A 15,732-nucleotide genomic window follows, 5' to 3' on the forward strand; every position below is an offset into this window, starting at 1 on the left:
CAGCAGAAGAGGCCTGATGGCGGCGGCAAATTGTGCAGGAACCAGAAATGGCAGGTCTCAAGAAATGTCTGTGGGGGCCTGGAACAGGTAGAAGTTCCATTTGCCTATACGAGGCCCATGATGTGACCTGGAGGTGGGGCCCACAGAAGGCTTGCCTCTGACAGAATTCCTGCTGCCTTTGTGCCGAGCAATCTTGATACAGGAAAGAAATGGGCATCTGGAAACTTGGGGTACAAGTGGGATCTCCAGGCCATCACGGAAAGGCTGGCCCCAGAACTGTGATGTATATTTTTTGCCTTCGGCCCTCTTACAAAAAGGGGGCAAATTAACTGGATAGCTGCATCTTTTGGTGTTTTGCCTGTGTGGTTGTGCAGCAACGCATCTTCGGCCCCTACCCTCCCAAAGCAGGCACTTGAGATGCACCCTTTACTAGTGTGGGCACCCACTTGGAGTATTTTAACTGGCTTACCTCCATATATTCCAATGGATTCATTGATTTTTCAGCCCCAGTGTTTTTTAAACTAACTCACATCAAATAGTGCATATTGTATTGGACACTTCTGAAACTAGTTTAGTTCATATTAATCTTATCAGAAACAAAGAAAAATAGTTTTTTTTTAAAGCAACAATGTGGTAGAATTATATGCAGGTGAAGATAGATGTATCTAATTTTGGGAAATGTATCATGTTATTATAATATCACTGATTTGCATTGGCTGGTCGAAGGGTTAAAAGTTATCCACCTGTATGAGAATGACATTGTGCAACCATCGAGGAGCACTGACCATAGTGTGAAGATGTTTTTCAGCTTCATATCCATATCCTCTACAATAAAATAATTAATTAAATTCCTGATTTTAAATCATTAAATCATTTCAGCTTTCTCTTGATTAGCAATGATGGATTAAACAAACAAGGAAAGAAAATGTAGCCACCTATCAGTCCTCTATCATCATCATATCTCGTCATAAGAACAGCTGGCTTGGGTATGCAACAAGAGCATTCAAAGTGATTATTGTCTTGAGCTCTCGTTTACCAAACAAGCATTACCTCCTATTCGACTATGAATAGAGTTAAAGTACTGTGGAAAGTCACAGCCATGATTGGTTTTAAGCACTACTGTAGCATCTAGCCTTCACCCAGTTTATAATGTGGTTGTATTCAGTTTCTGAAAGAGATAATAAAGTTAAAGTAACTGGAGACGGGCAGCAGTCTTAAAAAGTATACAGCTGGTAGACAAGCAATCATAGCTGTACGATTTGTTTCTGTGGTGTACTTAATCCATTTAAAAAAAAAAGGCAGAGAGCTTTAAATCTAGAAAAAAAAGTACTTGGTTTAACCTGAGGCTGTAAACCATTCTTGTGATTTAAAGCAGTAGGATTAGTAATGATTGATAGCTTTGGTCTCTGTATAATTGTTCCAGACAGTAATCGGAGATGTTGAAATACTGGAATACCCTTGGAATATGCATGGAAGTACCCAAACTATAACTATAAATGAAATAGGACAGAAATAAAATATAAAGTGGAAGGAAAAGGAAGTACCCAAACTGTAACTTCCTTTTCCTTCTGTAAAATTACAACTCCTGAGTGGTTATACAAATTATCAGGTGCTCTTCAGTTCCTTTGAATAACTATTAATCTCACTCTTTTGCACATAGGTATTCGTATATAGAATATACACATTGTCAGAGCTAGTTAATAGGATTTCTCGATCATTAGAACTCCAGGAATTGCAGTCTGACCCCTGAATGAAGAGTGGTGCATCCTCCAAATGAATAGTGTATTGAACTATGGTCCTTAGCACTTGCTTTATTTCAGTACTGTGCTTTACCACGTCTTCACTAACCTTCCACAATACCACCAGTGATGTCTCCGCACGATCCTGCAAATCCCCTGAAAGGACAGATGCACCGATATTAGCGTCCTCGTCCAGGCCAACATCCCCAGCATTGAAGCACTGGCCACACTTGATCAGCTCCGCTGGGCAGGCCACATAGTTCACATGCCAGACAAGAGACTCCCAAAGCAAGCGCTCTACTCTGAACTTGTCCACGGCAAACGAGCCAAAGGCGGGCAGAGGAAACGTTACAAGGACACCCTCAAAGCTTACCTGATAAAGTGCGACATCCCCACTGACACCTGGGAGTCCTTGGCCATAGACCGCCCTGAGTGGAGGAAGTGCATTCGGGAGGGCGCTGAGCTCCTCGAGTATCGTCACCGAGAGCATGCAGAAATCAAGCGCAGGCAGCGGAAGGAGCGTGCGACAAACCAGGCTCCCTGCCCACTCTTTCCATCAACAACTATCTGTCCCACCTGTGACGGAGACTCTGGTTCCCGTATTGGACTGTGCAGCCAACTAAGAACTCATGCTGAGAGTGGAAGAAGTCTTCCTCGATCCTGAGGGACTGCTTACGATGATGACTAACCTTCCAAGTTTTCAAACTTCAACTTATTCAAATGAGTTAGATTTAAGAAAAAAATGAATACAATGCAACATACAATACAACTATAACTACATACAAATATATCTTTAACCTCTTTCGGGTGAGATATTAAAGTAAGACCCCGTCTGCCCCCTCGGTTGGACGTAAAAGATCCTACGGCACTATTTTGAAGAACAAAAATGAGTTCTCCTCCGGGGTTCTGGCCAATATTTATCCTTCCACCAGTATCGCTAAACAAACAGATTATCTGGTCATTATTGCATTATTGTTTGTGGCGCCTTGCTGTGTGCAAATTGGCTGCTGCATTTCCTACATTGCAACAGTGACTCCACTTATAAAGTACGTATTTGGCTGTAAAGCACTTTGGAACATCCTGAGGTCATGAAATGGGCTATTTCAATGCAAGTCTTTTTTTTTAACGTTTTTGTTTCTGCTTTTAAAAATAAACTTGCCAGTAGTTTGTATCAATTTCTCATTCTATAATTTTGTGATGCTCCGCACCACTTCCATGCCAATGCAACTGCACAGCTTCTAAGATTTTATTGCATGCGATTTTGAGGTTTGCAACTGTATTGATTGTGGAACTGATGACACGGTAGCTGTTATTTTCTGATATAAAATTATGAAGTGGAAGTACATCCAGCAAGTGAAAAATTAAGACCAATCCTTACTGTAGGATTAAATGATTTGAGGAGTGTGAGTGTAAATAAGTTATATTAATTGCATCACTAATTGCTTCACTTTCTGTAAATCATAGATTAGTGCTTCAGTTTAAAAAAAAAAAAAAAAAATTCCCTCATCTCTTGGTTTTAATATGGTGTGGCATCTCTGCTGGGGTCTTTCACGAGACCCTGGCCATATTGTGGCCACAGGATAATTTGCATATGCTCCCCAGCCTCCAAGAGTTGTCAGTACTGGATGGTTGGCAACAGAGGCCTGTGGCTTGGGAGTGCTGATGACCTCAGAGATGCTGGTGAAAGATTTAAAGAAAGGAACCTATTTTTGCCCTCTTCCAGGGTATGTCGTAGTCTTAAGCAATCCCTCGGAGTTGAGGATGACTTGCTTCCACACTCAGTTCTCAGGTAACTGAGACCAATGCGGGGGACCTACAGTCTGATGGTGGTGGAAGGGACGGGTGGATGGGGTGCTTGTGTTTATCATACGCTCCTTCCGCTGTTTGCGCTTGGCTTCCGCGTACTCCCGGTGAAGAGATTTGGTGTTCGGCGCCTTCCTGAATGCTTCTCCTCCACTTTAAGCCATCTTGGGCCAGGGATTCCTGGGTGTTGGTGGGGCTGTTGCAATTTTTCAAGGATGCTTTGAGGGTGTCCTTGAAGCATTTCCTCTGCCCACCTGGGACACGTTTGCTGTGTCGGAATTCTGCGTAGACCGCTTGTTTTGGGAGTCGAGAATCGGGCATGCAGACGATGTAGCCCATCGGGGGTGATCAAGCGTGGTCAATGATTCGATGCTGGGGATGTTGGCCTGAGCAAGAACATTGATGTTGGTGCACCTATCCTGCCAATGAATTGGCAAGATTTTGTAGAGGCAGCATTGGTGGTACTTCTCCAGTGCTTTGAGGTGCCTGCTGTCATCATTATCATAGGCAGTCCTTTGGAATTGAGGAAGACTTGCTTCCACTCCCAAAGTGAGTCCTTAGTGGCTGACAGTTTAATACGAGAGCCACAGACCCTGTCACAGGTGGGACAGTCATTCGTCGGGGGAAGGTGGGGGGGACTGATTTTCCGCACGCGCTTTCCGCTGCCTGCGCCTGACCTATTCATGATTGTGCCGTTGAGATTCAAAGAGCTTAACACCCTCCCGGATGCACTTTCTCTACCTAGGGCGTTCTTTGGCCAGGGACTCCCAGATGTCACTTGTGATGTCGCACTTTACCAGGGAGACTTTGAGGATGTCCTTGTAACGTTTCTGCTGCCCACCTTTGGCTCATTTGCCGTGAAGGAGCTCTGCATAGAGCAATTGCTTCGTGAGCTTCGTGTCAGGCATGCGAACTATATGTGGCCTGCCCAGCAAAGCTGATCATGTGTGGTCAATGCTTCACTGCTCTGGATGTTGGCCTGGATGAGGATGCTGATAGTGCACCTGTCCTCCCAGGGGATTTGCAGGATCTTGCGGAGACATCGTTGGTGATATATCTCCAGCAATTTGAGGTGTCTTCTGTATGTCGGCCATGCGTCTGATTCATACAGGAGGGCCGGTATTACTACAGCCCTGTAGACCATGAGTTTGGAGGTAGATTTGAGGGCCTGGTCTTCGAACACTTTTTTTTCCTCAGGCAGCCAAAGGCTGCACTAGTGCACTGGAGGCGATGTTGAATCTCTGCATCAATGTCTGCCTTTGTTGATAAAAGGCTCCCGAGGTATGGGAAGTGGTTCACGTTGTCGAGGGCCGCGCCATGAATCTTGATGACTGAGGGCAGTGCTGTGCGGCGAGGACAGGCTGGTGGAGGACTTTGTCTTATGGATGTTAAGTGTAAGGCCCATGCTTTCATATGCCTCGGTGAATACATCGATTATATCCTGGAGTTCAGCCTCAATGTGCGCAGATGCAGCTGTCGTTCGCGTACTGCAGCTCAACGACAGAGGTTGGGGTGATCTTGGACCTGGCCTGGAGGTGGCATGGGTTAAACAGCTTCCCACTGGTTCTGTAGTTTAGTTCCACTCTAGCGGGGAGCTTGTTGACTGAGGTGGAGCATGGTACGAGGAAGATTAAGAGGATTGGAGTGATGACGCAGCCCTGTTTGACCCCGGTCCGGATGTGGATTGGGTCTGTAATGGAACCGCTGGTAAGAATCACGGCCTGCATGTTGTCGTGGAGCAGGAAATGGATGTTGACAAAGTTTTGGGGGCATCCAAAACGGAGGAGGGCGCTCCATAGACCCTGACGGTTGATAGTGTCAAAGGTCTTTGTAAGATCGAAAAAGGCCATGTCTAAGGGCTGGCACTGCTCCCTGCATTTTTCCTGCAGCTGTCTTGCTGCAAAGATCATATCCGTTGTGCCCCGTAGGGGACGAAAACTGCGCTGTGATTCTGGGAGGAGCTCCTCGGCCACAGGGAGCGACAACCTTCCCAGTGGCTGATGGGGAGATTCCTCTAGTTGCTGCAGTCAGACTTGTCCCCCCTTTTTTAAAGATGGTCATGATCACTGCATCTGAGATCGCCCGGCATGCTCTCCTAATGAGAGAGATGAGGTCATGTATCCATGCCAACAGCGCCTCTGCCAAATTTAGCAGAAATACCATCCACACCCGTAGCCTTGTTGTTTTGTTGAGCTGTTTTGTGGCTTTTCCTACCTTGTGCAGTGTTGGGGGTTTCACTGAGGTGGTGGCAGATCGCATCCTGTGGGATGGAGTTGAGAACACTCAAGTCAAAGGCAGAGTCTCGATTGAGGAGATCTTCAAAGTGCTCCTTCCAGACCTGACTGCCTCGGTGTCCTTGAGTGTTTACCCGTTCTTGGCCAGGGATGGGGCTTTGGGGGTGCCTGCTGTACATTGTCCATGTCTCTGAAGCATATAGGAGGACAGGTATCACTACTGCTCTGTAGATCATGAGCTTTGGTGCCAGGTTTGAGACCCTGGTCTTCAAATACTCTCTCGCTCAGGCAACCGAAGGCTGCACGGACACACTGAAGGCGGTGTTGGACTTCGTCATTGGCATCTGCCCTTGTTGCCAGTAGGCACCTGAGGTATGGAAAATGGTTCACGTTGTCCAAGGCCTCGTCATGCATCTTGATGATCGGGGGCAGTACTTTGTGGCGGGGGCATGTTGGTCGAGAGCCTTTGTCTTACGGATGTTTAATGTAACGCCCATACTCGTACATTTCAGTGAAAGTGTTGACGATGATTTGGAGTTCGACCTCAGTGTGCGCAAATGCAAGCATCGTCTGCATATTGTAATTTGATGATGGAGGATGGGACGACCTTGGATCTAGACTGGAGGCGGTGGAGGTTGAACAGTTTCCCATTTGTTCTGTAGATTAGCTCCACTCCAGCGGGGAGCTTATTGAGTGTGTCATGGAGCATTGCAGCAAAGAAGATTGAGAAGAGTGTTGGTTCGATGACGCAGCCTTGCTTGACCCCGGCCCGCACGTGTATTGAGTCTCTGTTGGATCAATTAGTCAGGATCGCAGCTTGCATGTCATTGTGAAGCAGGTGGAGGATGGTGACAAACTTTGAAGGCAGCCGAACTTAAGGAGGGCACTCTCATCCCTCACGGTTGACTGTGTCGAAGGCCTTTGTGAAGTCAAAGGCGGCTGTGTACAGAGGCTGGTGTTGCTCCCAACATTTCTCTTGAATTTGACGTGCGGTGAAGATCATGTCCATTGTGCCCCTTAGTGGGCAGAATCTGCATTGCGACTCGGAGGAGCTCTTCAGCCACTGTGAGAAGGCGATCGAGGAGGATTCTTACGATGACATTCCCTGGCAAGACGTCAGGCAAACTCCTCCGTAATTACCGCAATTGGTCTTGTCACCTTTCTTGAAGTTGGTCACGATTATAGCCTCTGAGATCCCCTGGCATACTCTCCGTTTTCCAAATAAGAGAAATGAGTTAATGGATTCGCGCCAAGAGTATTTCTCTGCCATTTCTAGTGCTTCGGCGGGGACTCCTGCTCCTGAGGCCTTGTTGTTCAGTTGTGGGATGGCCTTTTCAACGTCATGCAGGGTTGGGGTTGTATTGAGAGGGTGGCGGGTAGTATGCTGCAGGATGGAGTCGAGGACCCCCAGCGTCTAAGACAGAGTCTCGGTTAAGGAGATCTTCGAAGTGCTCATTCCAGCGGGCACTGACTGCCTCTCTGTCCTTGATGAGTACCTCTGTTCTTGGCCTTCATTGGGGTAGGACCTTGGGTGCTTGGGCCGTAGGTGGTCGTGACTGCGCTAAAAAATCCACGCACGTCATGCTGGATCTCCTGCGGTTTTCCCACCCGCCATCTGTTCTTTAGGTCGCAAGTTTTATGTTGGACCTCGGCCTTCAGATGTCTATCGAGCTGCTTTCTTGCTCTCGAGTTGTCTTGCTGTTTCCAGTTCAAGAATGCCTTGCGCTTGCGGTTTATTAGCTCGTGGATCTCCTGGTTGTTCTCATTGAACCAGTTGATGTTTTCTGGTGGAGTGACTGTGTCTCTTCACAGATGCTAATTATGGAGGCCTTGAGGGCAGACCAGGTGCTGGAAACACTGCGACTCCGGTTCACTGGATGTAGTCAGGTTGGTTGTGAGACGCTGGCTAAAATAGGGCTTTCTTTCTTAGCAGAGTCTTTTAGAGCTTCAGTGTTGTTTTTCCTGTGGCAGCGTTTCTGTTGCCGCTGCTGTTTTGGGGCTACATTGATGGAAATGACAGTGGATTAGGCAGTGGTCAGTCCAGCAGTGGTCCGCTCCTGTCATGGCGCGGGTGATGTGGACATCGTTGCGGTCCCTCACTTGGACGATGATGTAGTCCAGCAGAAGCCAGTGCTTGGAGCGAGGGTGTTGCCATGAGGCCTTGTACTTGTCTCTCTGACGAAACAAGGTGTTGGTTAAGACAAGACCATGTTCTAAGCATTTCGTCAGGAGGCGGGTACTGTTGGAGTTGGATTTCCCTGCACCCTCTCGGCTGATCACCTCTCGGAGATATGTTTCCTTTCCCACTCTGGCATTAAAGTCGCTAAGGAAGATTAGCTTGTCGCCCGTTGGGACTCGGGACAGGGATTGTTCAAGGCTGGAGTAGAATTCCTCTTCTAATCTGTAATTTCCAGTGTTGGGGCATATGTACTGATGACCGTGGCTAGGGTGAGCCAAAGGTTCATGAGTCATTCATTTAACCCGCAAGGGGAGTCTGAGATGTCCAACTAGCTTTTTTTTTTAAACGGCGAAGCCTACTCCATGGAGGTGCATTCTTCTTCTGGTTTACCTTTCCAGAAGAAGGTGTAACCGTCACCTTGTTTTTTTTTTTTTTTTTAATAAATTCGTAGCCAATCGTTTCCAATTCTTTGTCAAGTCACAAACGCCAGAGGTCACCCTGCACCAGTCAAGGATCACTCTGCGCCAATGCTCTTAGCCAAAAGGCCTAGAGCCACTGCACCGTTCCTGGAAGTACTGCAATACCAGGTTCGTGCCATGGAGGTGGATGGGTCAGGTCCCCCACACACCTCCGTGGAGGTGGATGGGTCACCAATCCCACCCACCTCCTGTTTACAAAAATGTAAGCATATACCTTCCTGACCAGGGAGAAACCACCCGGAAGTCATGGTGGCTGGTCAGGTTGGTTATGCAGATCTTAGCCAAAAGGCCGAGAAGAAGGTGTAACCGTCACCTTGTTCCTTCAGCTGGCCTTCCCCTGCCTGCCGGGTCTCACTTAGGACAGCAATGCCTATGTCGAAACGTCTGCGTTCCCATGCAGCGATAGCAGTATGGCGTTTCGGTCTGTACTGTTGGGGTTGTCCTTGAGTCCTGATGTTCCAGGTCCTGAACTTAATTTGAGGGTGAAAGATGCCTGTGCATGAATTCTTTTAACGTGGCATGGTTGTTGCACACCAGCTACCACATGGGCTTGATAGAGCAAGGTCGAATGGCAAGGGGATCCAAGACGATTGGAGACCAGGCTCTGTTGCTTGAGCCTAGTACACACACATACACATACGTATTTCTACTCCTCCTCCCTCCTTCCCACAGGTCCTCTCTCCCTGGGTATGTGCTTGAAGTTCCATAGCATTAACCCTTGCTGCTGGCAACATTTTCTTTGAGCCCTTCTGTAGATAGACAGAAGGACAAACAGACGGGCCCTACGTCCAGCATGGCACAGGCTGTGTTTTTCTCTTTGTGTGATGTTCCTGGCCAAGAAAACTAAGCTATCCACCTTGCTTTGTTCCTTTTACAAGGATTATTTGGGCAAAATGTGTCATCTGCCACCTAGTGAACCAACCAATAGTCTCGGGCCTGGACTTTCTACGACCAGTATTCCTGTAGTTAGCAATGGGATGCACAGTTCAATGGGACAGGTCCAAAATGGAATGAGGTAGCTCTGTGCAGGGCTTCATCTAGAAACCTGTAAACTGATTAAATATACCTTTCTGAATTAGATGTTTGCAGTAAGCAATAACACTTGAGATTTAAACCTGCAACCTTGTCTTGCTGCTGAACTGCTCTGCTATTTATACAGCCAATTTGGTAAATGTGCCTTCCTTCAGATGTTGACCACCCCATTCCTCTAAATTTCTTATAGCCATATGACCAACAGGTTACTGTGGTGTGTAATGAATCCAAAAGGATCTTGTCAATTGCTATCTGTTTCAAATCAACACATTTTAAAATTGCTACATTTTATATTGTTGACTACCCTTCAAGTCAACTGATGATCTTGCATGCTAAATGATATGAAGGTGGTGAGATGATTGGTATATCTATTATTCATATGTTATCCCTCTGGTTATCAGTGCTGGAAAATGAACTTTTGATGTGTGATGAAGTTGCAGACATCAATTTTCTGTTAATTGTCTGTTCATATTGGAATTTCTGTTGGTTAACTTATACTGGTAGTTTTAGAAACTCGCATGGTATTTAAGATCATGCCTCCTTCAAACATTAGGCAACGTTCATTGCACTTTTCCTCAGAGCACTTGTTTAAGCTGATTTATTTTTGCCATGGTATCAAGATGGGAATGGATTACATCATCCCCCTCCTTCAAATCAGTGCTGTTTCTTGTAGTAAATCGGTTGGAACTAACAAATCGCATGAATGTTCGCAGCTTTGAGTTGTGTGAACTGATGGGCCTTTCTATAGTCTGATTCTTAAGAATTGCCATGTGATGTGTCTTGGTAGCTGCAGTCCTGCCCCCTTTAATGAAAGGATTGCCACTGGGTTTTCAGGCGTGTGATTAAATATAAACCGCTGAAAATTGTAGTCTTAATGTTCAAGCAGTGTTAATTTTGCAAAGGCTTGCTCACTGACCTCTGTCAGTGATCAGCCATCTTTAGGGGCAGATTAGTTCATTCAGAACTGTGCCGATGAGGTCATTCCTTAGAATTTTAACTCTGCATTTTGGCTAATTCTTTTCAGTCAGTTCAGAACTACAATAGGGGGTGTTCTCTTTTTTCAACAGTTAAATGGTCTGCTAACATACAGAAAACAAGTCTGTTATTTGTATTGGTCTAGTCATTAATGATTGCTATTTAGGACAAGGGGTGGAGTAATTAAAATCCATTTCCATTTATTTTAAACTAATTATCTGTACCCTGATGCTGTGTCGATATGAAAAATACTTTTGATAATCCATCATATTTGTATGTGACCACTTTTGCCATTGTGCAACTTTTTAGTAACCTCAATGTTTGCTTTTTAATATGCTGTTGGTAGTGATTTTGTTTCTTCACTGTTCCATTTCACTCCAGTTCTTCAAAGTAAACCAGAAAAATTGATAGAGGCGTGAACTTGATTGCCATTTGTAAACAAAAAAGTATATTTGTACAATTTTAGGTATGGCTCCGAACCTGGAAAATATTGATAGCCTGATCTTATACATGACACTTTTAGAATAGCCACAATTCTATTGTTCATTCTAAATGGTTCTGTCTTAAATGGTTACAATGATGCCTTGAAGGGCAAGTGGCTTTAACATTAAAATTAGGTCAAGATTACTTTGTTCCTATGAGTTAAGCTGCATTCAGCTATTGGAGCGTAGCATTGCAAAGTCTCTGTTTCCATGGTCACTGAGCAGTTGGAAAATATGCGGCCTGCAGCATGTTCGACTACCTTTAGTCGACAATCCTGATAGTCTCCCAAAGTGTGGGCCTGTTAGTATGTATAGAAATTTGGCAATACTGAATGCCCTAATATGCTTGTTTTAGGGTTCTAATCTCTAGCTATAGTGTGATTTTAAAAATAAAATCAATACCTTAATAGAAACCACCCAGACAAGAGGACAGTTAACCTCTGAACTTTGAGCATGTGGTTAAGGTTGAAATGGGAGTTCTGAAGGGCTAGTGAGTTTAACAACACTTGTATGACCCTACTTGGTCTGTAGAGAACTGCCCTTTTCAAAGATCTAGGCCAGAAGCCAAGAAATTAGTTGTACTTTACTCACTTGTTTGTCAGCATTGATTGAAACTTAAAAGACTGGAGATTTTATAGATTGCTTGTCCATGTTTACAACTGAGTCTGGAAAGCACGACAAGCTCTTGCAAGTTGTACCTTTTTAAATTACATATAATGTAATATTTTACAGCACAGTTTGAAAAATAATGGCTTCACTGCAGCGTAAAATGATCTTTGCAAATTTCCACTGTATAGGGCTCAAATTTGCCCAGGAGTTGCTCCGGTATTTTTTTGGGGCAACTTGATTTTTCTGGAGTATCTTAAAAATCTCCATTCTGCACTTTTAATTCGTGCCAGTGTAAATGAGTTAGTTAGGATTTTTTTAAGTTTAGTTTTATTTTTTCAAAAGGGGGCGTTACCAGCCACCTACGCCTGTTTTGGCCATTTAAGCCAGTTTGGACAGCTTAATAGTTGCTCCAAACTAACTTAGGCCAGCACTTGTGGTCGCACAGAAAACCCTTGCGAAGAGTTAAGAAATCAGCGCAAGTAGCCAAAGATGGTGGGGTGGGGGGAGGGAAGCGGAGAGGACCTTGCAAACCTCTAAGCACTTTCACAACATTCAAGAAGCATAAAAACCATCAATAACTAATTAAATAAATAAAAAAAATAAAACTTAAGTCCTACCTTTATAACTCAGCCAGGGAAGTCAGCGGGCCGGCCGGTGCGGGAGGCCACTCGGCCGGGGATGGGGGCGGGAGAACGCACCGGCAGTCAGGAGAACTCGAAGAACGCACTGGCAAGCCCTTCGGCTAGGGGCGGGAGAACGCACCGGCAAGCTCGTTGCGGCCGCACCAGGCAGTGAGAAATGCCGATCGAAGTTTTCCACCTGCTGGCTGGCTGCTTGCTGCTCCACTTTTAACTAGCCGGCCAAGCTGGCTTCCGAAGAAAGGTGCTCGGCTTGCTGCCCCCCCCTTTCCATCCAGCAACAGTGACTGCTCGGCATCAGGTCCCACGCTGCAGAGGAGCTACTGCACATGCACGATACCTCCAGTGTGCATGCGTTGAGCTGCCGGCACTCTTTTGAGCGCAGGGCCCTAGCTCCGTTCCCCCCCCCCATTGTAATTGCCACACCGTGCCAAGCAAAAGGACAGTCAACAGAGTGGGGAGAATACGGCGATATCTTTTCGGCGCCGTTTTGAGAGTAGAAAGTCGCCGCACCTCATGTAACTGCGCCGAAAAAAACGGAGGGCCAAATTTGGGCCTTTAATGTGGTGAGAAGGAAATGTGATGACAGACGAAGAAAGCAAAAAAGTAATATTTGCATTTAATTTTTAAAAAAAATACTCCATGGAGTGATGCTGGAAATTGTCAATCACAGCTCAAAGGACAAGTAGTTTATATATTCCCACATCAAGTGCTGGAGTATTTCTTAAAATCACTGTTCCCAAGTTTATGGTTTCATTGTGCTACATGTCAGTGTGATTCACATGTTACAAATATATATTGGTGATTCTCACAGGTGGGCTGAATATTTTTTTTAACATGTAATGCCACTGATGACCTGAGATCTGTTTTAATATTGGTGATTGTAATTCTTAATAATTTCAGCTGTCGTCATCATTGCTTAATTTTTTTTTTAAATTGAAATCATTCTGGAGACTGCCTGTGTGCTGTTCATCCAGTTTGGGTGTATTTACACTCCAACTGTAGAACTGATGTCGAGAAATTTCACTTTACACTGCCACTTTGCAGTTCTTGTCTAAGTGCAGCCTGAATCCATTGTTGAGACTGACCTCGCATCTCACTACAGTAGAATGAGACTCCCTTGAAGAGGATTTACTTTGGGCCTTCACACCTGATTTACACTCAACAGGATTAGTATTGTCACAAAGCCAAAACTGCTTCACTCCAACATTGAACTTGTAGTCATTCATTACCTAAAAATTTGAGAACTGCTGCAAATGTATTGTTCAAGAACAAATTCTTTCCTTCATGGAGAATCCTTACAGAAAGCTTTTTTTTTTCCAATAGATTTCCCTACTAGGCTGCACAATCCTACCAACAGCCAGGGTGCAGTATAAAAAGCATTTAATTTGGGGATTCTGAATACTCCAGGGGTGGGTCATGATGATTGTGAATTAGTAGCAAGATGAGCACCCATTCAACAGCTGACATTTTCTCTACCAACATGTGATGAAGCCCTTTTGTTCCCGTCCTCTCCTTCTCCTCCTCCCCAGGATACAATGCTTTGGTGTTGAATTCTATTTTTATTTGTACCTGGGATTTGGGCATTGTTGGCAAGGCCAGCATTTATTGCCCATCACAAATTGCCCTTGACATGGTGGTGGTGGTGAGCCGCCACCTTGAATCTCTGCAGTCCTTGTAGTGAAGGTACTCCCATAGGAGGGGGTTTCAGGATTTTGACACAGCGACAATGAAGGAAAGGCAATATATTTCCAAGTCTGGATGGTGTGTGACTTGGAGGGGAACATGCAGGTGATGGTGCTCCCATGCGCCTGCTGCCCTTGACCTTCCAGGTGGTAGAGGTTGCTGTTTTGGGAGATACTGTTGAAGAAGCTTTGGTGAGGCGCTGCAGTGCATCTTGTATGGTAGCATGTGATACAGTAGTGTAGTGGTTATGTTATTGGGCTAGTAATCCAGAGGTTAAAAACTGAAAATGCTGGAAATACTCAGTAGGTCAGGCAGCATCTGTGGAGAGATAAACAGAATTAACATTTCAGGTTGATGACGAAGGGACATCAACCTGAAATGTTAACTCTGTTTCTATCTCCACAGATGCTGCCTGACCTGCTGAGTATTTCCTGCATTTGCGATTTTTATTTCAGATTCCAGCATCTGCAGTATTTTGCTTTTGTATAAGTAATCCAGAGGCCTGGACTAATCCGGACACGCGAGTTCAAATCCCACCAGCGCAGTTGGGGAATTTAAATTCAGTTAAGTTTTTTTTTTCATTCCAGATGTATTTAATTATCAGTAATGGTGAACATGAAGCGATCAGATTGTCATTAAAAACCCATCTGGTTCACTAATGTCCCTTTTAGGGAAGGAAATCTGCTGTTTTTACCTGGTTTGGCCTGCAGTAATGTGGTTGACTCTTAACTGCCCTCTGAAATAGTCTATCAAGGCACTTGGATATATTCAAGGAGGTGGCTCACCACCACCTTCAGGGCAATTTTGGATGGGCAAAAGATGCTGTCCTTGCCAGCACTGTCCACATACCGTGAATTAATTTAAAAAAAAATGCAACCTGCTGCCACTTTGCACTGGTGGTGGAGGGAGTGAATATTTAAGGTGGTGGATATGGTGCAGATCAAGTGAGCTGCTTTGTCCTGGATGGTGTCGAGCTTCTTGAGTGTTGGAGCTGCACTCATCCAGGCAAGTGGAGAGTATTCCATCACACTCCTGACTTGTGCCTTGTAGATAGGGAAAGGCTTTGGGGAGTCAGAGGTGAGACACTTGCCACAGTATACCCAGCCTCTGACCTCCTGTAGCCGCAGTATTTATGGTCCAGTTAGGTTTCTGGTCAGTGCTGAGCCCCCAGGATGTTGATGATGATGGAGGATTCGACGATGGTAATGCTGTTGAATTACAAGGGGTGGTGTTTAGACTCTCGCTTGTTAGAGATAATCATTGCCTGGCACTTGTGTGGCGCGAATGTTACTTTCCACTTAGCCTAAGCCTAAATGTCATCCAGATCTTGTTGCATGTAGGCATGGACTGCTTCAATATCTGAGGAGTTGTGAATGGAACTGAACACTGCAATCATCAGTGAACATCCCCACTTCTGACCTTATGATGGAGGGAGGTCATTGATGAAACAGCTGAAGATGGTTGGGCCGAGGCACTGCCCTGAGGGACTCCTGCAGTGATGTGCTGGTGCTTTGATGATCAGCCTCCAACAACCACAACCATCTTCCTTTATGTTGGGTATGACTCTAGCCATTGGAGTGTTTTCCCCCTGATTCGCATTGACTTCAGTTTTACTAGGACTCCTTGATGCTACACTCGGTCAAATGCTCCCTTGATGTCAAGGGCATCCACTCTCCCCTCACCTCTGGAATTCTGCTCTTTTGTCCATGTTTGGACCAAGGCCATAATGAGGTTTGGAGCCAAGTGGTCCTGGTGGAACCCAAACTGAGCATCAGTGAGCAGGTTATTGGTGAGTAAGTGCCGATTGATAGCACTGTTGACGACACCTTCCATCACTTTGCTGATGATTGAGAGTAGGCTGATGGGGTAGTAATTG

The 15,732-nt window shown here is 45.4% G+C and overlaps 1 protein-coding gene and 1 pseudogene across 1 annotated transcript in view; one reads left to right on the forward strand and one right to left on the reverse strand.

The window, feature by feature from the left end:
• The window catches only part of me1 (malic enzyme 1, NADP(+)-dependent, cytosolic), a 643,978-nt gene that overhangs the window by 257,485 nt on the left and 370,761 nt on the right, over window positions 1-15,732 (forward strand). The gene's annotated exons all lie outside the window — the stretch shown is intronic.
• Window positions 8,506-8,735, reverse strand: LOC139267640 (U2 spliceosomal RNA; annotated as a pseudogene).

Source organism: Pristiophorus japonicus, chromosome 7, assembly GCF_044704955.1.
Source record: "Pristiophorus japonicus isolate sPriJap1 chromosome 7, sPriJap1.hap1, whole genome shotgun sequence".
In the NCBI taxonomy this organism is placed as follows: Eukaryota; Metazoa; Chordata; class Chondrichthyes; family Pristiophoridae; genus Pristiophorus; species Pristiophorus japonicus.